Source organism: Mus caroli, unplaced genomic scaffold (assembly GCF_978045245.1).
Source record: "Mus caroli unplaced genomic scaffold, Mus_caroli_1 scaffold_2, whole genome shotgun sequence".
In the NCBI taxonomy this organism is placed as follows: Eukaryota; Metazoa; Chordata; class Mammalia; order Rodentia; family Muridae; genus Mus; species Mus caroli.
The window spans coordinates 23,404,884-23,427,583 of record NW_028227257.1 but is presented as its reverse complement, the minus strand read 5'-3'; the positions used below and the strand labels follow the sequence as shown (position 1 = coordinate 23,427,583).

The window sequence follows — 22,700 nt, the reverse complement described above, 5'->3', positions numbered from 1 at the left end:
AACACCCGGGGTCTCCCGGAGCCTCAAGCACGGGCTCTCGCGAGAAACTGCCCCGGGTTCCAGACTGGAAAGCACGAACTATCGCGAGATCTCTCACCGCGGCTCCCGGCGACCGTGGCCCAATCTCGTGCAACGATTGCGCCACAGATGATCCCAGTCTCCCTTCCCCCAATTCCAAAAGGCTTCTCGGACTCCCCCGCCAGAGCTGCACCCAAGTCTCGCGAGGGTGCGTCGTCTCCCGGGCAAAGACAGTTGGTGCCCTGACTGTCAATCTTTGGGAGGATTCCTTGCTGAGTGGATCGTTGCTGTCATCCTGGCTGGTGTCATCTCCTCGCTGGGTGTGAAGGTTTCCCCTCTCAGAGCCGACCCCCACCCCCGACACCCGCCCTCCCACACAGATGGCTGTCAAGGTCGCCATAAGGCAACCTATTATAATACATATGGCTGTGGGCTAAGAGTCGTGTCCAGATCCACCAGTGGTGAAAACGCATGCAGACAAGAACGAGCTGTACACAGGGGAATGGGAATAAAAAGTACGATTTTCTCGTCGTTTGGTGCCATCAGTTAGATGCGGGCTCAATAGTGAAGCTTCGCAACACCCTTGGAAACCCAGGCGGTGGCACAGCTGGGAAGAAACCGCAGTGTGTAGCTTTCTAAGCCCTGAATTTAGTCGGGCTCTGAATTGGGGTGGTTTGTGACTTTAAAAGGTCCCCTCACTTTTCCCTAGGATTTTGACTGTCTACGTGTGAATTTACTGCTTTTGTTTAATTTTTGTTGGATTTTATTTGGTTTGCTTTTTGTGTGTTTGGGAGTGGTTAATTCTGTGGCAGAGAAGCTGAGTGATCTTTGGAAGGGTTTTTTTTTTTCCTCCCACTTTTACATAATAAACGTTTTGAAATAAAATTAAATATCAAACCAGTCTGGAAACCTATCAGCAGCTTAATAATTGAGGGTATAAACGGTTTAAAATGTCACACCTTGCTTGGTGTAGCCACTCCAACAATGTGACCTTGAGCAAGTAAATTAAGCTCTCCATATATTCTGATTCCTCCTCAAGGGGGGAATATTATAATTAGTAGCAAGGATAAGCTTGACACTAGTCAAGATTGCAAATGTTCACTAATTCCCAGGTTTAGCAGGGGATGTCTGTCCAGGTGGACTCTCCCTGAAGGCTCCTGAGGAGTAGGAAGAGCAAGTGGAATGATGACAGGAAACTTGTTGGGGCTGGCAATGTAATACAGTTGACAGGTGACTTTTCTAGCATGCCTGGTAGAGCTTGTCTATAGTTCTGCACTCAGAAAACAGAAGCAGGAGGATTTCTGTGAATTTGAGGTCAGCCTAGTCCTTATGAGTTCCAAAAAATTTAGCTGATCTGGCTTTCTCTCTCAGATGTGGCACACTGCGTGAAATCACTGATAGTTTCCTGCTGAAAGATTAGGCTTTCCAACTTCCCTTGTGGACTACTGAAACTTCTCTGCCCCTATAAGGGGCTACAACCCGTCTTCCTCTATAGATATTTTAACCATAGGGTGAGGGGTGACAGGGATGCCCCTTCACCCTGAATAAGCAATGGTCTTGCCTAAGGTCAGACCAAGTCCCTCTCTGTCTTCTATCGCTCTACAGGAGCCCTTAATTAATAGTCCTGTCCTGGGCTGCCAAGTCAAGGACAACGTGTGCCACACAGTAAAAGGCTATGAAAAAGGCAGAAGGGAAACTGGAGAGAAAGGAGTGAGAGCACTGACCGCTCCTGCAGAGCCTGAGATTTGATTCCCAACACTCACTGGCTGCACACAACTACATTAAGCAGATCTGGCAATGCCTTCTGGTCTCCACAGGCATCAGGTATGCAGGTGGTGCACAGACTACATGCAAGCCAAATGCATGCATGTTAAATGTGTGTGTGTATGTTAAACAATTTGTTCTTGAAAAGCTAGACTGGGGGCTGAAGAGAGAACTCAGCAGTGAGAGGCACTGGCTGCTCTTTTAGAGAACCAGGGTTCAATTCTCATCCCCCAGTGATGGCCCACAATTGTAACTCTAATTCCATAGGATCCTACACCTTCACGACACAGACACACATGCAAGCAAAACATCAATGCATATGAAATAAAAGTAAATCATTACAATGTTAGTAATAATAAAGTTGAGACTGAGGCCAGGCATGGTGACATATGCCTTTAATCGCACACTTGGAGGACAGAGGCAGGCAGAGCTCTGGGTTGAGACCAGTCTGATGTACAGAGGAAATTCCAGGACAGCCAGGTCTCACTCAAAAATTGGAAAAGTTATGGCTGGGTGGTGGCAGATCTCTGAGTTCAAGGCTAGCTGGTCTATAGAGCTGATACAAAGCTCTAGGTTAAATATTAGCACCCACTAAAACCGGACTCCAAGGTACAAGCCTGGATCCAAATGTTCTGGAAATAGGAGGATCAAGAGTTCAAGGTCACCTGACTGACATACTTTGATACCAGCCTGGGCTATTGAGCTAGGTAAGACCCTGTCTCAAACAGAGGACAAATGAGGGTGGTAGTAGAAAAGAAATCAAGGGCCAAGGCACATGACGACTGAAAGTCCCTTAAATTGTTTTACAAACTTCAAAGATGATGGTGTATACCTTTAGTCTCAGTGCTTGGGAGGCAGAGGCAGGAGCCAGCCTGGTCTAAACTTCCTGTTCCAGATACAAGGTGAGTTACTTAGTGAAATCCTGACTCAAAAAAAAAGCCGGGCATGGTGGCACATGCCTTTAATCCCAGCAGGCAGATTTCTGAGTTCCAGGACAGCCAGGGCTATATAGAGAAACCCTGTCTTGAAAATAAATAAATTAATTAATTAATTAATTAAAACATTCATTCATTTTTTTAGGAGAGAAGAAGTAGAGGAAATACAAAATCTCTGAACAAGTGGCATATAGAAAATATCAAAAAATATCACACTGGGGACATGGCTCAGGGGTTAAGAGCACTGACTGCTCTCCCAGAGGTCTTGAGTTCAAATCCCAACAACCACATGGTAGCTCACAACCATCTGTAATGGGATCTGACACCCTCTTCTGGTGTGTCTGAAAACGGCTACAGTGTTCTCACATACCTAAATAATTTGTTAAAAAAAAAAAAACCCCGCCGGGCGTGGTGGCGCACACCTTTAATCCCAGCACTTGGGAGGCAGAGGCAGGCGGATTTCTGAGTTCAAGGCCAGCCTGGTCTACAAAGTGAGTGCCAGGACAGCCAAGGCTACACAGAGAAACCCTGTCTCGAAAAACAAAAACAAAACAAAACAAAAAAAAAAATTCAATTCCCAACAACCACATGAAAGTTCACAACCATCTCACATACATTAAAAAAAAAAAAAAAATGGAAGAAAGACAAATGTGTCCTTAACAAAATAAAATTCCCAGCAACCACATGGTGGCTCACAACCATCTATAATGGAATCTGATGCCCTCTTTTGGAATATTTTGAAAATAGCTATAGTGTACTCATATACATAAAATAAATAAATAAATCTTTTAAAATAAATAAAATAGAAGTATTCATATTACTTTATAGTCTTTGTTTCTGCAACTGGTTACATGGCCTTAGCTGGTACTTATAACTGCCTTCCTCTACTTCTACTACCCATTCTGTATTTCCTCTACCCTCTGCAAGCACCTCAGCAGGTCTTGTCTCTTTTCCTGGGGGAGTGACCCATACCTTCTTTCCTTAGAGGTCTGTGTCTTTTGTCATCCTGCTTAGATTAGGCTGTTGTAGTTTCCAATTGACTTTAATCACAGGACAAGGTAGTACTAAGAGACGCCCTAAGGGATCTCTTGCACTCCAGACATAATCCTGCTTAGCTCCATTGCAGAGAGGCAATCCAGTTTCCCCATGGTAATCTGGATCTATCACCCCTCCTAACACTGTTATTCCTTTCTTAGCTATTGGTTTAAGGGCATTAGAAGCCCAAAATGACCAGGGGGAAGTCTGAGCTTCGGTTCAATGGAGTGTTTGTTGTGGCTCCTGGTAGGAGCACTCCCTCTTCTGGAACCAAAATTTCTAGGCCAGCAGAACCTAGAGTTATGGGGACAAGAAACAAAAATTTTCCTAGAGGGTCACTAGGAGTGATAGTAAGTGGAACTATTCCCTTTTCCACCCCTTGATTCCTGGACCCATGAATCCTGGCTATGGGAGGAACTATACCATAAATAGCACCCTGATTCAAGCATATACTGCCTTCTGAAGAACTCTGCCCCAACGTTCCATGCTCCTGCCACCTAATTGGCACTCTTAACTGCATCTTTGAAACACCATTCCATCCTTCTCAGACCAACTGCTTCAGGATGATGCGAACATGGTAAGAGCAGTGGACTCCCTGATCCCACTTCTCTGGCTGTGAAACGAGTTCCTTGGTCAGAAGCAATACTGTGTGGAATACCATGATGATAGATAGGCATTCTGTAAGGTCATGGATGGTGGTTTTAGCAGAAGCATTACATGCAGGAAAGGCAAATCCATAACCAGATGAAGTATCTACTCCAGTAAGAACCAAACGTTGTCCTTTCCACGGAGGAAGTGGTCCAATGTAGTCACCCTGCCACCAGGTTGCTGGCTGGTCACCTAGAGGTCATCTGGGACAGTGGGGAACAGAAACAGAGCAGGCTATATAGCGCATCCTCAGAATCAGCATTTAGAGCTCATCAATGAGATGAGGAAGTAGAAGCCAGCCTGCAATACATAAGGAACCTTTTCACAAAACCTCAGAGGCTGGAGCCAGCTCAGCAGTTAGCACCACCTGCGGTTGCTGCAGGGGATTGAGGTGTTCTGATCCTATAGGGCCTCAGAACCATGGGTACACATGCATGTGATGAACATACACGTAGGAAAAAACTCATTCATGAACCATTTAAAAGGGAGTAGGGCCTGGAGAGGTAGTTTAGCAGCTAGCCACACCTCTTGCTCTTTCAGAGGACTCCAGGCTCAATTCCCAGCACCCACATGCTGGCTAACAGCCATCTGTAACTTCAGATTTGAGGGAATCCAACACCCTTTTCTGGCTACTATGGGCACTACACATATAAGGTACACAGACTTACATGTTGGAAATACACCCATACACATTAAAAATAAAGTAAAGGGGCTGGTGAGATGGCTCAGTGTGTAAGAGCACCTGACTGCTCTTCCGAAGGTCCGAGGTTCAAATCCCAGCAACCACATGGTGGCTCACAACCATCTGTAACGAGATCTGGCGCCCTCTTCTGGAGTGTCTGAAGACAGCTGCAGTGTACTTACATATAATAAAAATAAATAAATCTTTAAAAAAAATAATAATAATAAAGTAAAAAGGCCGGGCCCTGGAGGCACACGCCTTTAGTCCCAGCACTCTGGAGGCAGAGGTAGGCGCATTTCTGAGTTCAAGGCCAGCCTGGTCTACAAAGTGAGTTCCAGGACAGCCAGGGCTATACAGAGAAACACTGTCTTGAAAAGCCAAAAAGTAAATTTTAAAAAAAAAGTAAAAAATTAAAAACCTAAACTAAGCTGGGTGTGGTGGCAAAAATCCTTAATCCCAGCACTCAGGAGGCAGAGGCAGGCAGACCTTTGAGAGTTGGAGCCCAAACTGCTTTATAGACGAATTCCAAGATAGCCAGGGCTATAGAGAAACCTTCACCAGAAAGCAAACACCTAAACCAAATAAAACACACAAACAAACATATAACTGGAAGTTGTCATAGGAGAATTAAAAAAAAGCTTTTATTACTGTACTAATTTAATTATAATTAAGTATAAATTATTCATTCCTATTTATGGGTGTTTGGCCTACGTGTATGATTGTGTCTTACAGAACAGTGTATCTGTATATGCTGTGTTTCAGTTTAGAAATATACTGTGAATAACACATTTTAGGCAGAAGTGTACTTCTTTTTTTTTTTTTTTTTTTTGGTTTTTCGAGACAGGGTTTCTCTGTATAGCCCTGGCTGTCCTGGAACTCACTTTGTAGACCAGGCTGGCCTCGAACTCAGAAATCCGCCTGCCTGTGCCTCCCGAGTGCTGGGATTAAAGGTGTGCGCCACCACGCCCGGCCAGAAGTGTACTTCTAAGTAACTCTTTTACAGAAGAGGGTGTATTTTGTCAATCTGATCAGTTTTGTCGGGGAGGAGTTGTTTTGTTTTAAGTTCTTTATTTTATTCTTTTTTTTTTTTTTAATTTACTTATTTGGGCTGGAGAGATGGCTCAGTGGTTAAAAAGCAGTGACTGCTCTCCCAGAGGTCTTGAGTTCAATTCCCAGCAACCACAAGGTGGCTCACAACCATCTGTAATGGGATTTGATGCCCTCTTCTGGTGTGGCTGAAGACAGCGACAGTGTACATAAAATAAATCTTATTTATTATATGAAAGTACACTGTCGCTGTCTTCAGCCACTCCAGAAGAGAGCATCAGCTTTTGTTACGGATGGTTGTGAGCCACCACGTGGTTGCTGGGATTTGAACTCAGGACCTCCAGAAGAGCAGTCAGTGCTCTTAACCTCTGAGCCATCTCTCCAGGCCCCTTGTTTTGTTTTGCTTTTATTTTCATAGATTCGTTTGTTTATTGTGTCTGTCAGTTGTGTTTTTTTCTACCCATTGTTTCTCTGCATAGCCCTGGCTGGCCAGAAATGCCCTCTGTAGAACAGGCAGGTCTCAAACTCTCTGAGCTCCAGCGGCCTTGGCCTCCAGAGAGCTAGGTTTAAGGGCACACCAGCGTGCCCAGGATCAGGTTTTTTTTTGTTTGACCTAGAGGGAAGGAACACTTATGATCACTTGGTTTGCTGTTGAGTAGCAATTCTTCTGAAAACAATGGGCACAATGAGCCTTTTAAAACGTCTCCCCTCCTTGGTTAATGCCTTGGTTACTGCCTCTTGCCAGCTGAGAGTCAACAAAGTCAACACAGTTAGCGACATTTGCTGTGGTTTGCTGACACAGAACAATATTCCTTTTGCAATATAATTTTCAAATAAAATAGTAGTGAACCTTGTGTGTGTAAGGTCTAAGCATGTAAGCCTCAAGTGTGACTTACTCCTTCCCCAGGTATTTTCTGAGGATATCACAAACTAGATTAAAGGCTTTTTTTCCTGTTAAGATCTCTTTATTTAGCCAGGTGTGGTGGCACATTCCTTTAATCCCAGCACTTGGGAGGCAGAGGCAGGCAGATTTCTGAGTTGGAGGCCAGCCTGGTCTACAAAGTGAGTTCTAAGACTGCCAAGGCTACACAGAGAAACCCTGTCTAGAAAACAAAACAAAACAAAACAAAACAAATCTCTTCTTTTTTTTGGTTTTTCGAGACAGGGTTTCTCTGTATTGCCCTGGCTGTCCTGGAACTCACTCTGTAGACCAGGCTGGCCTCGAACTCAGAAATCCGCCTGCCTCTGCCTCCCGAGTGCTGGGATTAAAGGCGTGTGCCACCATGCCCGGCTCTCTTCATTTATTTTATGTATATGATTAAATGCTTTTTTTTTTTAAGTTAAAAAATAGGGCTTGAAAGCCGGGCGTGGTGGCGCACGCCTTTAATCCCAGCACTCGGCAGGCAGAGGCAGGCGGATTTCTGAGTTCGAGGCCAGCCTGGTCTACAGAGTGAGTTCCAGGACAGCCAGGGCTACACAGAGAAACCCTGTCTCGAAAAACCAAAAAAAAAAAAAAAAATAGGGCTTGAGAGATGGTTCAGTGGTTAAGAGCACTGACTGTTCTTCTAGAGGTCCTGAGTTCAAATCCCAACAACTACATGGTGGCTCACAACCATCCTAATGAGATCTGACTCCCTCTTCTGGTGTGTCTGAAGAGAGCCTCAGTGTGCTTTCATATAATAAGTAAATGTTTGGGCTGGAGTGATCAGAGGTCCTGAGTTCAATTCCCAGCAACCACATGGTGGCTCACAACCATCTGTACAATTACAGTGTACTCATATACATAAAATAAATAAACAAATCTTTAAAAAAAAATTAGAACTCAGCTCCTAAGAGCAGCAGCCAGGTCTCTTAATCACCACTAAGCTGGGGATGGAGAGATGGCTCAGCAGTTGAGAGCACTGATTGCTCTTCCAGAGGTCCCAGGTTCAATTCCCAGCAACCACATGGCAGCTCACAACTGTCTGCAATTCTAAGATCTTACACAGAGGTATACACAGGCAAACTACCATTTTTTTAAAAAGCCCCCACTAAGCTGTCTCCCCAGCCCCATGGTGTTTGGTTTGGTTTTGGTTTTGGTTTTGTTGTTTTGGAGACAGGATCTCTCTATGTAGCTCTGGCTGGCGTGGAACTCACTACATCCTAGCTTTGATCAGAGCTCGTCTCTGCTTCCTTAGTGCTGGGATTACAGGCCTGCCTGCCTGCCTGCCTTTGGGCATAGTCTGTGTCCTTGAAGTGGTCTGGGTAGATGTTCTTAGCGGCTAGGACAAGAAGTTTGCTTCCTTCTGCTCTCCTTAGAGTATTGCCAAATGCTGGAGATAGGACATTCTGAGATGTTCTCCTCCTCACTTAAGGAGGCCTTATGACCTGAAGAGCTCCGGAACTTTCTATCAAACCAGCCTGGAAAGCCCGCAAGGTGGGGCCGAGACTGAAGCTGCTGGGTGCTAGGCTCAGTGGCGCTGAGGCTCTGGGAGCTCTAGCCCTGTGTCTGTGGTTCTAGCTTCCTGAGTTCTCACACTGATGGCAGAGCTCTCTTCCGCTGGGACCGACTCAAGAAGTTCTGTTCATGGCGACTGTGAGAGATAAGGAGCTTGCTTCTTTATTTTGATTCTCACCCCTCCCCCTACCACACACCCTGTTTCTAGGACAGACTCCGTTGTAAATGTCCTGAGGTTTAAACCTGTCTTAAGGTTTAGCCAGACAGGTTTGAGAAAGATGAGTTTCCTGGTTTAGTATCTTTTTTGTTGGTTTTGTTTCCCCAGACAGAGTTTCTCTGTGTAGCCTTGACTGGTCCTGGAACTTGCTCTAACAATCAGGCTAGCCTTGAACTCAGAGATCTGCCTGCCTCTACCTTCTAAGCTTTGGGATTAAAGCAGTCTGTTATAATGCCAGACTCCTAATTTAGAATCGTGTGTTTGGTATTTATTTATTTATTTATTTATTTATTTATTTATTTATTTGGTTTTTCTGAGACAGGGTTTCTCTGTGTAGCCCTGGCTGTCCTGAAACTCACTCTGTAGACCAGTCTGGCCTCAAACTCAGAAATCCGCCTGCCTCTGCCTCCCAAGTGCTGGGATTAAAGGTGTGTGCCACCACCATCTGGCTGGTCTTTATTATTTTTAAGTTGATTTCTTTGTAATACTTTTTATTTTATGCACATTGGTGTTCTGCCCGCATGTATGTCTGTATGGGAGATGTCAGATTCCCTGGAACTGGAATTACAGACAATTGTGAGCTTCAGTATGGATACTGGGAATTGAACCAGAGTCCTTTTGAAGAATAGCCAGTGCTCTTAACCATTGTGCCCCCTATTTTTTATTTTCTGAGAAAGAATTTCACTGTGTGATTCTGCCTGGTCTGGAACAGGCTATGTCATCAGGCTGGCCTGGCTGCCTCCTCTGAGTTCCAGGATTAAATATTTGAGTTACCATGTCCATCTCCTTTGTCCTTTGGATAGATATAATTTTTCTAAGATTTATTTATATGAGTACACTGTAGCTGTCTTCAGACACAGCAGAAGAGGGCATCAGATCCCATTACAGATGGCTGTGAGCCACGTGGTGGTGGTGGTGGTGGTGGTGATGGTGGTGGTGTACCTGTGTTGTGTGATTGCTGGGCCAGTACCTGCATAGAGAAGCCAGGAGACAATGTTCCAGTTTGTTCTCTCCTTCCACTGAGGGTTCCTGGCTCAAACTCAGGTTCCCAGGCTCTCAAGACAAGCTCCTCTACCCACTGAACTATCTTACTCTTCTTTTGTTGAAAGAGTCTCATTATGTAGCTGAGGCTGGCCTAGAACTCCCCAACATGGCCAGCATGGGTTATCTTCACCCCCCCACCCCCAAAATAAAAACAATCAAAGTCTAGCTCTAAGGATACTTTATTCATATCAATATCAGGTTGCTTGCCTGGCCTAAGTCTTTCTCCTACTATACCTCCCCCGTCTGCATTTGGAAGAACACAGGGCAGACCATTCTACTCACCCCTGGTGGCCAACCCCAGCCACATGTCCTGCAATTGGCTGATCAACAGTGACTGCTGGTCAAGACTTTGCTCCAAGACAAAGAATGAATTGCAGTGCTGGTGACAGCTGCAGCTGCTGCTGTGGCTTGACATACCCTTGGGCTTGCTCATTTTCTAGTCCTGTTGCTGTTCAGGACTCCCAATATCCTTCTTTACCCCCACCCCCACCCCCAATATCCTTCTAATAAAGCTTTTTTTTTGCTTATAGCTGCAACAGTGTCAATGCTTGTAATTATTAGTATTAGTATTATCAATTATCATTTTTTTTTTTTTTTTTAATTTGAGACAGGGTTTCTCTGTATAGCCCTGGCTGTTGTTGTTATAAGTACAAGCATTGCAGGATTAAAGGCATGTGTTATCACGCACAGCCAGTAGGCGGATTTCTGAGTTCGAGGCCAGCCTGGTCTACAAAATGAGTTCCAGAACAGCCAGGGCTATACAGAGAAACCCTGTCTCAAAAAACCAAAGAAGGAGGAGGAGGAGGAGGAGGAGGAGGAGGAGGAGGAGGAGAAGGAGAAGGAGAAGGAGAAGAAGAAGAAGAAGAAGAAGAAGAAGAAGAAGAAGAAGAAGAAGAAGGGGCTGGTGAGATGGCTCAGCGGGTAAGAGCACTGACTGCTCTTCCAAAGGTCCTGAGTTCAAATCCCACCGACCACATGGTGGCTCACAACCATCCGTAATGAGATCTGACGCCCTCTTCTGGAATGTCTGAAGACAGCTACAGTGTACTTACATATGATAAATAAATAAATCTTTAAAAAAGAAGAAGAAGAAGAAAAAGAAGAAGAAGAAGAAGAAGAAGAAGAAGAAGAAGAAGAAGAAGAAGAAGAAGAAGATAAGGTCATACTATGCAGCACTGGGTGGCCTGGAATTTTTTTGTGGCTGAGGCTGGTCTCAACTCTCAGAGATCTACCTGCCTGTGGAGTGCTGGGATTAAAGCCCTGTGCCACAATGCCCAAATTACTTTTTATTTTGGGAAAAGGTATCTATCATTAAATTGCCCTGGCTGGCCTTGAAATTTATGATCCCGTTGCCTTGGCTCAAACTGAGTATCTAGGACAAGGCTGAACCACTAGGCCTGGCCTCATAGTGTCATTCCACTGGTAATCAATTCATTATGCTAGAGCAGAGCCTAAACAATGGAGTAGTGTGTGTATGTATATATTTATATAGTGTGTGTGTGTATGCATATATATCTATATATATCAACTAATCTCTCCATGTTCTTCATCTAAATGTCCCTTTATATTGAATTGGGTATTAAAACCCTCTAGACTAGTGGAACACTTCTAGATAAGGTGGACAAGGAGAATCTTACTGGGATTTGAAACTGAGGCTGGTAACATGAGGTAAGCCTTATAATCCCTCCCCGTTAAAAAAGTGCCACCCATGCTGGGCAGTGGTGGCACATACCTTTAATCCCAGTATTTGAGAGGCAAAGGCAGGTGGATGAGTTCCAGGCCAGCCAGGGCTACACAGAGAAATCCCCTATCTTGAAAAATGAACAAAGAAAAAAAACTGCTAGCCTCATAAAAAAATAGTAACGGCTAGGAAAGCATGGTTGCATGTACCTGAAACACATGAGGAGATCCAAACATACAAATACAAACATTAGCCGGGCGTGGTGGCGCACGCCTTTAATCCCAGCACTCGGGAGGCAGAGGCAGGCGGATTTCCGAGTTCGAGGCCAGCCTGGTCTACAAAGTGAGTTCCAGGACAGCCAGGGCTACACAGAGAAACCCTGTCTCGAAAAACCAAAACCAAAAAAAAAAAAAAAAAAAAAAAAACAAATACAAACATTAGAGCAACAGTCTTTTCAACGGCCTAGAGGCAAAAGAGAACCACCGAGAACCTCAGAGGAGGGGCTGGTGAGGTGGCTCAGAGGTTAAGAGCACTGGCCACTGGCCAGAGGGTCTGGGTGCTGGGTTCAGTCCAGCTCTGTAGGCACCATGCATGCATGTAGTACACAGAAATCTATATAGGCAAGATACTCCTATACACACAAACAAACAAACAAAAAAACTGGAGTATCTTCTTCTTCTTTTTTTTTTTTTTTTACGATTTATTTATTCATTTAATGTACATGAATACACTGTTGCTGTCTTTAGACACACCAGAAGAGGTGTTGTGAGCCACCTTGTGGTTGCTGGGATTTGAACTCAGGACCTCTGGAAGAGCAGTCTGTGCTCTGAACCACTGAGCCATCTCACCAGCCCTGGAGTATCTTCTTTAACCGGGCATTTTTTTTTTTTTTGGTATTATAAGTATTTAGTCTTTTATTTATTTATTTATTCTTTTTTAATATTTTTATTAGGTTTTTTTTTTTTTTTTTTTGGTTTTTCGAGACAGGGTTTCTCTGTATAGCCCTGGCTGTCCTGGAACTCACTTTGTATACCAGGCTGGCCTCGAACTCAGAAATCCGCCTGCCTCTGCCTCCCAAGTGCTGGGATTAAAGGCGTGCGCCACCACCGCCCGGCATTAGGTATTTTTTTAACCAGGCATTTAATCCTAGTCCTTTGGATCAGAGGCAGGTGGATCTCTGAGTTCTAGGACAGCCAGAACTACACAGAGAAACCTTGTTCCGAGACACCTAAATAAATAAATATAGAAAGACCCTGGCATCCAGAAGATAGAGAGAACAGATTCATACAACTTGTATTCTGACTTCCACATATGAGTCGTCTAGGCATGTATATACACACATACGCATTAAAATAGACAAATAAATGTAAGAAGAGAGAGGGTCTCTCTAAGTGGCCCTGGCTGGCCTGGAACTCACTGTATAGAACAGGCTGGCCTGGATCTCACGTGTCTGCCTCTGCCTGCAGAGTATTCTTTTAAAGACCATGGTCATCACATCCAGCCAATACAATTAAGAAAAGAGAAACTGACAGGAAGGCCAAGGGACAGCCTGTGCTCCTGAGACATTGTTTAAAAAAGAAAGGGGTCAGGGTGGTGTCCTCTGGATCACACTGTGAGGAATTCCTGATAACAGAACCAACTAGGTCTCCAGCTTCAGATGGCTGAAAACAGTGACTGTGAAGGGTTTGGAATGTTGCAGGTCTCAGAGCTGGTTTCTCTTGGACTTCTAAAGAGCCCATCTGTGTATCAGATCTAGCATCCCAATAAAAGATAAGCCATGAACTGTATAGTTAACAAAGCCCTATTCTTTACCAATGGAAGGGCTAAGAATGTTATGACATAGCATCTAAACCCTCCAGCTGAGGTTACTCCATTTTACTCTAACTACTTACTTAATGTTTCTACTAATTTCTTTTTGTTGTTGTTTTGTGTTTTGTTTTTTTCTTACTCTCTCTCTCTCTCTCTTTTTTTTTTTTTTTTCCGAGACAGGGTTTCTCTATGTAGCCCTGGCTGTCCTGGAACTCACTTTGTAGACCAGGCTGGTCTCGAACCCAGAAATCCGCCTGTCTCTGCCTACTGAGTGCTGGGATTAAAGGCATGTGCCACCACGTCCGGCCCTTTTTTTTTTGGGGGGGGGGTTTAAGGCATTTATTGTAGAAAGGCAGAGAGAGGGAGAGAGTAGGGAAGGCTGAGAGTAAGAGCAAGAAAATAAGAGGTAAGAGAGTGTTCTCCTTTGAGAGAGGCTTTCTCTTTATGACCCTAGCTGTCCTAGAATTTACTATGTATGGGATTAAAGGATCCACCACACCTGGGCTCTACTAATAAAATTTTTATTTTATCTTTATTTTTATTTTTTATTTTTGGTTTCTTTGTATAGCCCTGGCTGTTCTGGAACTCACTCTGTAGACCAGGCTGGCCTCCCAAGTACTGGGATTAAAGGTGTACACCACCACCACCACCGAATGGCTTTTTTTGGGGGGGGGGGTGGGGGTGGGGGGACAAACTATCTCTTAATCGTTTTGCTTGGAGAGCTATGCTTTTGTGTGAACAATGACTTTAATCTCAGTATGTCAGGGGCAGAAATGTGGATCACTGTGAGTTCAAGACTAACTTTGTCTATACACTGAGTTCCAGACTAGCCAAGGCTACACATATTGAAACTGTTTCAAAAACAAACAAACAAACAAACAAACAAACAAAAAGAAAAACAGCATCAAGTGTGGTTAGATGAGCAAAGGCTTAGATTGACAAGTTAAGTTGTGTAGGGACATGATGCGATTAGACTTATAACTTAAGAAATGCAAGTTTGGTTGCTTCCAGTGTCAAATCAAAGCATGATCGCCTCAGTAAATAGCAATTTTACCACTTCTCGTTAGCACGTGCTAAGTCCCACTGGAGAAACCTCTATTTTGTTGTGGCGGCATCTTGGACCTTGCTCCCTAGAGACATAATTCGGCTTTTTCTTTTCAGTTCCCGTTGGAATCCTTTTCTAGGGATGAGAGAGAGCAAAGGCAGAGGTGAGAAGGTTCAGATGAGGACTTGATAGGGGCAGAGCACAGAGGGCGGACTGGATTGTGAGAACGAGAAAGCCTGATGACAATCGATCTTGAAGATTTAGCTCTTCTTCTGGAGAAGGAACAAGTCGTTCTGATAAACTCTTGCGTGTGAAGAGCGGATTGGAAGAGGGAAAGTAGTGAGCTGTAAAGACTACGATCTCCGTGGAGCGTGGTGACAGACGGGGTAGAGGGAGGTGGGTGACTTTCCACCATTTAGAAGGAGAACTAAGAGGGCACATGGGCAGCACCCAGGCCAATGCTTCTGGTGACCTCAACAGTCACGGGTAAGTGCGGACTCCGCGTTCCCGCGACAGGGAGGTGGGCGTGGCCTGCTCGCGCTGTCGTCCTGGCGACCGGGAGGGGCGGAGCCCAAGGCGGGGCTGTGGGGAGGCTGCGTCACTCGGCGGTGGAGATGGTGCGTGTGTGTGGGGGGCGGGGGATACGCTGGGCGCGTCCCCGGGGTCACGTGGTGCGCAGCGCGCACAGTCCTTCTGTCGGTTGGTCTGGAGCGGCGCAGCAGGAGCGGGGCCGTGAGGTGAGCTCGTGGCGAGGCGCGGCGACGCGAAGCCAGCTGGTTGGGGCCGTGTCGGGGGCAGGCCCCGTGCCGCGCGCGCGCTGTGCGGGCGGGACCGGGGACGGACGGCCCGGCCACTGCGGGACCCTGGCTCACTCCTGTTCCCCGACTGGCCCCCGGATCACCCAGCCCCGGAGGGAGGCCCGGGGACCGCTGCTGAGAGCGTGGCGGGCGTGCGAGCGTCGCCCAATCACTGCGGCTACCCGCGGGAATGACGGCCGCTCAGGCCAATCAGCGGGGCCCGAGGGGGCTGGGCCGCGAGGTGCGGGCCCGGGGCGCGGAACGGGGCAGTGGGGGTGGGGATGGGTGCCGAGGCTGCACCCGGTGCTTAGTCCGCGAGATAGGGGGAGGCCTAAACTGCTGCCTCTGCCGCGGGGACGGGTTTTCGTGTAGTGCCTTTCTTATCCTGAACTGGGAAGCACACCCTTTCCTCACGACCCTGTATATGGGAGTGTCCCCTTTCTCTGTAGTTTGGAAAATCTGGGTGTCCCTCCACTCCTATAATCTCTAATCTTGGGATTTTCTCTCAATTTCTAACCGTCCCTGAAAACGGATTGAAATCATACTTTCTTTTCTTTGCTCCCTCATACTGAGGGAACACTCCCATATTCAAACCTAATTAACAGTTTTCCCTTTTCAATTTGGGGTCCAGTCCGTTAATAGGTTCCTCAGAAATCAGGTCACTAACCAAAGTTATCGAATACTTTTTTATTATTATTATTACAACCCACAACTCTGAGGAGGACTTCTGTCCAAGCCTCAGCTCAGGTATGTTTTCAGAAGTTAGTGAATGTGGGGGTCAGTTCTTTTTTTCTTAGTCCTTTAGTCTGGAATGCTCACCCCTTTCAGGCTCTTCTGCAAATCCTGATGCTTCTGGCACATAGTTTGCAGTTTCATCTGTAAGGGGCTTCACTAACGTGTCCTTAAGTCTGTCTTGGGGCTGCACTCTTTCATGAGTTCTCCAAGCTACCTTTTTTCTCGGGGGAGACTTGTTTTCCTATCTGAGAGCACCTTTGCTTTCTGTGTGCCTTTAAGGTTTGAGATGCGCCTCTTTTAGCAGGAAACAGACCACCTTTAGGGCGCACAAGTGCTTCTGGCACACTTTTCTCGCGAATCCTTTCATTCCTAAATGTGGTGCATCCCCCACCCACCCACCCATTTCCCCACAGCTTCCTTTTTTTTCCCCCTAGTTGAAAGCCATATTTATTTGGCCTGTGCAAATTGCAGGAAGTTATTCCTCTGCTTCCAATTTGTGGGACTTAGAGATCGAACTCAGATGGTCATTCTTGGCTTCAAGTGCTGAGCCATCTAGCTAGACAGTCCCCCCACCCTCCCCCACCCCCAGGGTTTGTCTGTATAGCCCTGGTTGTCCTGGAACTCACTCTGTAGACCAGGCTGGCCTCGAACTCAGAAATCCGCCTGCCTCTGCCTCCCAAGTGCTGCACCACCACGCCCGGCTGTCTCTTTCTCTCTTTTTTTCTTTTTCTTTCTCCCTATTTGTTTGTTTTTCTTTGTAGCTTTTCTGCCATCAAGATAGTTTCAGTCTTAAGTTCCCTTCCCTCTTTGGAACCTTATTCCCTAATGTGCTCTCCCAGGCTCTTGGGCCTTCCTTCCCCTGTTGAGTGCATAGCTGCAAAACTTCGTCTGTGGCCTCTTCTTTTTTATTCCTCAGGGCAGTTCTTATAGTTACCCCACCCTGAGCTGTTCTTCCCTGATAGGATGCCCTTTCATGCACGTGGCTTTTATTTGTTGGTTGTGAGGTTGTCTCCCTGGGTAGCTCAGGTTATCCTGGAACTTCATAGGTGGCTCAGGTTGGCTTTGAAACCCCCTGCCTCTGCCTTACAAGTGCCAGGGCACAGACAAGAACTTCCATGTCTGGTTCACATGACTTTTTTTTTTTTTTTTTTTTTTTCTTTTTTTTTTTGGTTTTTCGAGACAGGGTTTCTCTGTGTAGTCCTGGCTGTCCTGGAACTCACTCTGTAGACCAGGCTGGCCTCGAACTCAGAAATCCGCCTGCCTCTGCCTCCCAAGTGCTGGGATTAAAGGCGTGCGCCACCACGCCCGGCCCTCACATGACTTTTTAGAGGTAGTTTTTTTCTCTGCAAACAGGAATTCTCTTTTGGCTCATGGCCTGTCCAGACATTTTTCTAGTTTCTGGTTCCTCGTGGACAGTGTTCTGGTTACCTAGTGATGACAGTTCTCCTCCTCGATCGTTCTCCTCGAGAATCCCCTGGTAATGTGTGGTTATCTCGGAGCTCCTACTCCTCTGCCACTTTACTCTCTGTGAGCCTCTGGTGAGGCCCTCCTCCTCCATGGGTTTTTGTGGGTCTGGTCCCGATTGTTACAAATTTGAGCACTGCCTGGTCTACATACAGGATGAGTTCTAGACTAGCTAGGGATGCATCTCAAACAATTTGCTTAGTTGGTTCTAAGGCTCTTAGGTTCTGCTCCTCCCTGCACATCCTCCTCCTTCTCCTTTTCCTTTTTCCTTTTTTTTACATTTTTATTTATTTTTATTTTTTGAGTTAGGATTTCTCTGTGTAGCCTGACACCCTGACTTTCCTGGAACTAGCTCTGTAAATTAGGCTGGCCTCAAACTCAACTGAGATTGGGCTTTCTCTGCCTTCTTAGTGCTGAGATTAAAGGCCTACCACTGCTGGCTGACTCCTTGTAATTTCCCTGTTCTCTGGGTGAGGGCTTCAGGGACTTTTCTAGTAATGTATGCTTTCTAGACCATAAACTACCTTCCATTAGTTCTTTTGATCAAGAAAAGAAGTCAGCCGGGCGTGGTGGCGCACGCCTTTAATCCCAGCACTTGGGAGGCAGAGGCAGGCGGATTTCTGAGTTCGAGGCCGGCCTGGTCTACAAAGTGAGTTCCAGGATAGCCAGAGCTATACAGAGAAACCCTGTCTCGAAAAACCAAAAAAAAAAAAAAAAAAAAAAAAAAGAAAAGTCATTTGGGCTGAAAGATGGAGTTCAGTGATGGTGTACTTGGCCTAGCACGAATGGAGGGCCTGGGCTTGATTTTCAGCATGAAAAACAGTGTGTTGTAGCCAGGTGTGGTGGAGAACAATTTTGATCTCAGCACTTTGGAGACAGGCAGGTGGGATTTCTGTGACTTCCTGGTCAGCCAGGGCTACAGAGAGAAAACCTGCCTGGAAAACCAAACATGTTAAAAAAAACCCAAACAAACAAATATCTAGGATATCTTGTCTCTCTGGAGCCTACCTCAGTAGGTCCTCTAGTTTCTCTCTTCTCTAGATTTTTACACAGTGCTTCCTGCCTCGCCCCTGATTTCATTTCCCCACAGCTGGAGATTCAAATGCTTAGGGGATAATGAGTCCTCTGACCTTTCTTCCTTTTGGGAAGTACTTGAACTTGCAGCTGCTGGAGGCGGGAGGTGGGGGAGGGGTTGGGATCCGGGAAGCTATACCAGTAAGGACCGGGCAGTAATAGAGACAGCATCTCAAGACCAAGTTCTGAATCTCATTTAGAAACTGGACGTTTGCCAGGCACCTGCTTGCTTGGGGTGCTGGGGTACTTGGTGGTACCCCGGGAGCCTGTAGGAATTAATGGGACTTGTGGGGAAGGAAGTGCTCCAAACTTAGTGTGAAAACCTGAATAAAATTGCCCATTATTGTGGTTTTGGAACAGCCAAGCACTTCACATTTTTTGTCCACTGAAGTCCTAGAATTTAGTTGTGTTATTTCAAAGGGAAATAAGTCCCATGTTCATTATTAGTAAGTACTACATTTCTTTAAAAAAAAAGATGGAGGTCTGTGTGAGTAGCACTTAATAAAACCTGGTCTGTGGAAGTGAACAGGCACTTTGTCTCTTTATTCGGCCGTTTCTGCTTCATCTGTACAGTGTCGTAAGTGCACCCTCAAGGGCCCTCCACTCTAACTTCTCATCCTGGAACTTGCATTCTAATTTCCAGCCTGTCTTGTTAAAATGCTCACTCTGATTGGTAGGTGGAGGATGGGTCTGAGTCTATACCATTCTAGTTTTTGGGTGGTTTTAAGGGGCTACACACCTGAGAGATTAAAGGAGTACACACCAGAATTCTCTAGACAGCTGGAGAGTGCTCTGTGAAAACAGAAAACCAGTTGTTAACCAAATGCTAGGGTATTGGTTTTCATTTTCTCTTTGTTCACCACACTTTTTGTTTTTTTTCTTGAGACCGGGTTTCTATATTCTGGCTGTCCTGGAAATCACTCTTTATAGATCCAGGTTGGTCTTGAGGCCTTGCACTCAGATATCTACCTCTTGAGTGCTGGGATTAAAGGCATGAACCACGATTGCCAGCCAGACACACATCTCTTTCTTTCTCTCTCTCTTTTTAAAGATTTATTTAATGCACTACAGCTGTCTTCAGATACACCAGAGGAAGGCATCTGATCTCATTATAGATGGTTGTGAGCCACCGTGTGGTGGCTGGGAATTGAACTCAGGACCTTTGGAAAGTCTTAACCGTTGAGCCATCTCTCCAGCCCCAGACACACATCTCTTTTTTTTTTTTAAAGATGTATTTATTATTATACATAAGTACACTGTAGCTGTCTTCAGACACACCAGAAGAGGGCATTAGATCTCATTACGGGTGGTTGTGAGCCACCATGTGGTTGCTGGGATTTGAACTCAAGACCTCTGGAAGCACAGTCAGTGCTTTTTTTGTGTGTGTGTGTTTTTTTTTTTTTGAGACAGGGTTTCTCTGTGTAGCGTTGGCTGTCCTGGAACTCACTTTGTAGACCAGGTTGGCCTTGAACTCAGAGATCCGCCTGCCTCTGCCTCCCCAGTGCTGGGATTAAAGGCGTGCATAAAGTTTGTATAAATCCATTGTTTTCGGATAGGCACTTGTCTTCAATTATCTCTGTAGCCCAGGCTAGTCTTGAACATAGACTTTTTGTGCTTCAGACCATTGAGTGCTGAAGTGCTGGGATTATGGATTACCGCCATGCCCAGTTTCTTTTTTCCCTCCCTTTTTTAGTTAAAAAAAAAAAAGAGAGAGAGAGGAACAAAAGCTTTCATTTTATTCGCCTGCATGAATGTACCTGCATCACATGCATGCCTGATTCTGATGCCCACAGAGGTCAGAAGAGGGAGTTGGATTCCCTGGAACTGAAGTTACAGTCCATTATGAGTTGCTTTGTGGGTGCTGAGAATTGAACTGGGGTCCTCTGCTGGAGTAGTCAGTACTTTTAACCCATGAGCCATTTCTCCAGCCTTGCTCAAATCATCCCCCCCAGCCCCCCATGTTCTGATGCTATAGACAATTGCTGCTACTGTTCCTAGCTAACCTTTAGTTTTTTTTTTTTTTTTTTTTTTTGTGGTTTTTCGAGACAGGGTTTCTCTGTATAGCCCTGGCTGTATTGGAACTCACCTCAAACTCAAATCCACGTGCCTTTGCCTCCTGAGTGCTGGGATTAAAGGCGTGCGCCACCACGCCCAGCTTAACCTTAAGTTCTTAAATTGTCTACAAAATATACTGTTTTCTCTGTATTGCTAGATTTAACTGCTTAAATATATGAGCTTTTAACGTGAATTTTTTTTTTTTGGCCTGGGGTGCTAAGGTTTAAACCAGGGTATTATATATTCAAGAGAAGTGTTTGTCTTCTCAACTTCTATATCTTAAGCTCTGATGGGTAATTTTTTTATTTTTTTGACATAGAATCATTTCAGTAAGAACTGCTTAGCCAGTTGGTTTCTGATTCCTCTTGTTATTATTGTTATGAGAAGGGAGTCAGGATACCCCACATCAACACTGAGTTTTTAAAGTTCTTCAAATAGACCTGATAAAGGCCAGGCTGAAGCTAGGTGTTTGTTCTTGAATGGAAGCTGCTGGTTTATCAGTAAAATGGTCCAGAAGCCAGTCCTGGGGAGCTGCTGACAGACACCCTTTGATGAGGTCTTAAGTTTGTAGCAATCTCTTCTTGTATTTTAGGGGAGATTTCTTTCCTTTATATTTTTCAGTTAGGTTCTTTCACTGATCCTCCTGCCCCTTCCTCCCAAGTGCTAGGATCCTAGGCATGTGCTACTAAAACCCAGCTCTCAGTGGGGTTTTTCCATTCTGACTCTCTTAAATCATTAGTGTCTGTTGCCCTGTTAGCTTTCCTGGCCCTTTTCCAATGTGATCCTGTTCCAGGCCCTGATCAGGACCAACCTGAATGACTAGACTGTTCTGTGTCCCTGGTCTTCCCGCAGCCCCTCCACATCTCACAGGAATGTCAGATTATCTTCAGTGACAGATTTGATCACTGCATCTGGCAGTGGTCCCAGCTCTTACACTCATGTGTGACCTCAGGCAAATCACTTTCTGCTCTTAGGAGCTCATTCTCCACCCCCACGCCCCCATGCTGCTGAGCAGTTGATTGTTTCAAAGTTCACCCCTCCTGGAATCTGTAGGGACCTTGTTTAGAAACCCAGTTGCTTGCAGAGCGCCTAGTAGCGGGTTGATTTCCTTCACTTTCCTTGCTTCAGTGGGCAGTCTGCCAGTGGTTTCCTTGTCCAAAGTCACTTCTGCTGGCACTGTCTCCTTTCTAGCCAAATAGCCAGCTTGTCCTCACACCCAGATGTCAGCGTTCTTCTGCTCTCTGTGCTTTGTCAGTCCTGGGCTGTGTTCATTCAGAACTACCTGACTATGGAAGTCGGACTTGATACTCCATTCATTGTTAGCGGCTTCTGCATCACTAAGATCACTAAGCTGTTTGGTTTTAGGCTGTATTTTGTATATAACCATATTTTCTTGTAAATGCTCATTTATTTATTTATTTATTTTGGGTGGTTTTCTTCTTCTTTTTTTTTTTTTTTTGGTTTTTCGAGACAGGGTTTCTCTGTGTAGCCCTGGCTGTCCTGGCACTCACTTTGTAGACCAGGCTGGCCTCGAACTCAGAAATCCGCCTGCCTCTGCCTCCTGAGTGCTGGGACTAAAGGCGTGCGCCACCACGCCCGGCTCAGTTCCACTTTTTTTTTTTTTTTTTTTTAAGATTTATTTTATTTATTATATGTAAGTACACTGTAGCTGTCTTCAGACACTCTAGAAGAGGGCGCCAGATCTCATTGCGGATGGTTGTGAGCCACCATGTGGTTGCTGGGATTTGAACTCTGGACCTTCGGAAGAGCAGTCGGGTGCTCTTACCCACTGAGCCATCTCACCAGCCCGTCAGTTCCACCTTTTTTTTTTTTTTTTTTTTTTTTTTTGGTTTTTCGAGACAGGGTTTCTCTGTATAGCCCTGGCTGTCCTGGAACTCACTTTGTAGACCAGGCTGGCCTCGAACTCAGAAATCCACCTGCCTCTGCCTCCCGAGTGCTGGGATTAAAGGCGTGCGCCACCACGCCCGGCTCAGTTCCACCTTTTAAAAACCAAAAATTAATGTACTTAGATTTTTATTTCTTTTTCCCACTTTGTTTATTCTTTGTTTTTTAATTTTACTTAATTAAAAAAAAAAACAAACTATTTTGTTGCCAGGCAGTGGTTGTGCACGCCTTTAATCCCAGCACTCAGGAGGCAGAGGCAGATGGATTTCTGAGTTTGAGGCCAGCCTGGTCTACAAAGCGAGTTCCAG

The 22,700-nt window shown here is 45.4% G+C and overlaps 1 protein-coding gene across 4 annotated transcripts in view; it reads left to right on the top strand.

Annotated features, from left to right (window-relative positions):
• Nucleotides 1-14,972: 14,972 nt before the first annotated feature.
• Phf20 (PHD finger protein 20) overlaps nucleotides 14,973-22,700 on the top strand; it is a 110,351-nt gene continuing 102,623 nt past the window's right edge. For 2 of the 4 annotated variants that reach the window (XM_085832910.1, XM_085832920.1), the window contains exon 1: nucleotides 14,973-15,099. The gene's annotated coding sequence lies outside the window, so the exon portion shown is untranslated. The remainder of the gene's footprint in view (nucleotides 15,100-22,700) is intronic. The other 2 variants (XM_085832917.1, XM_021155008.3) reach the window with 2 other exon arrangements.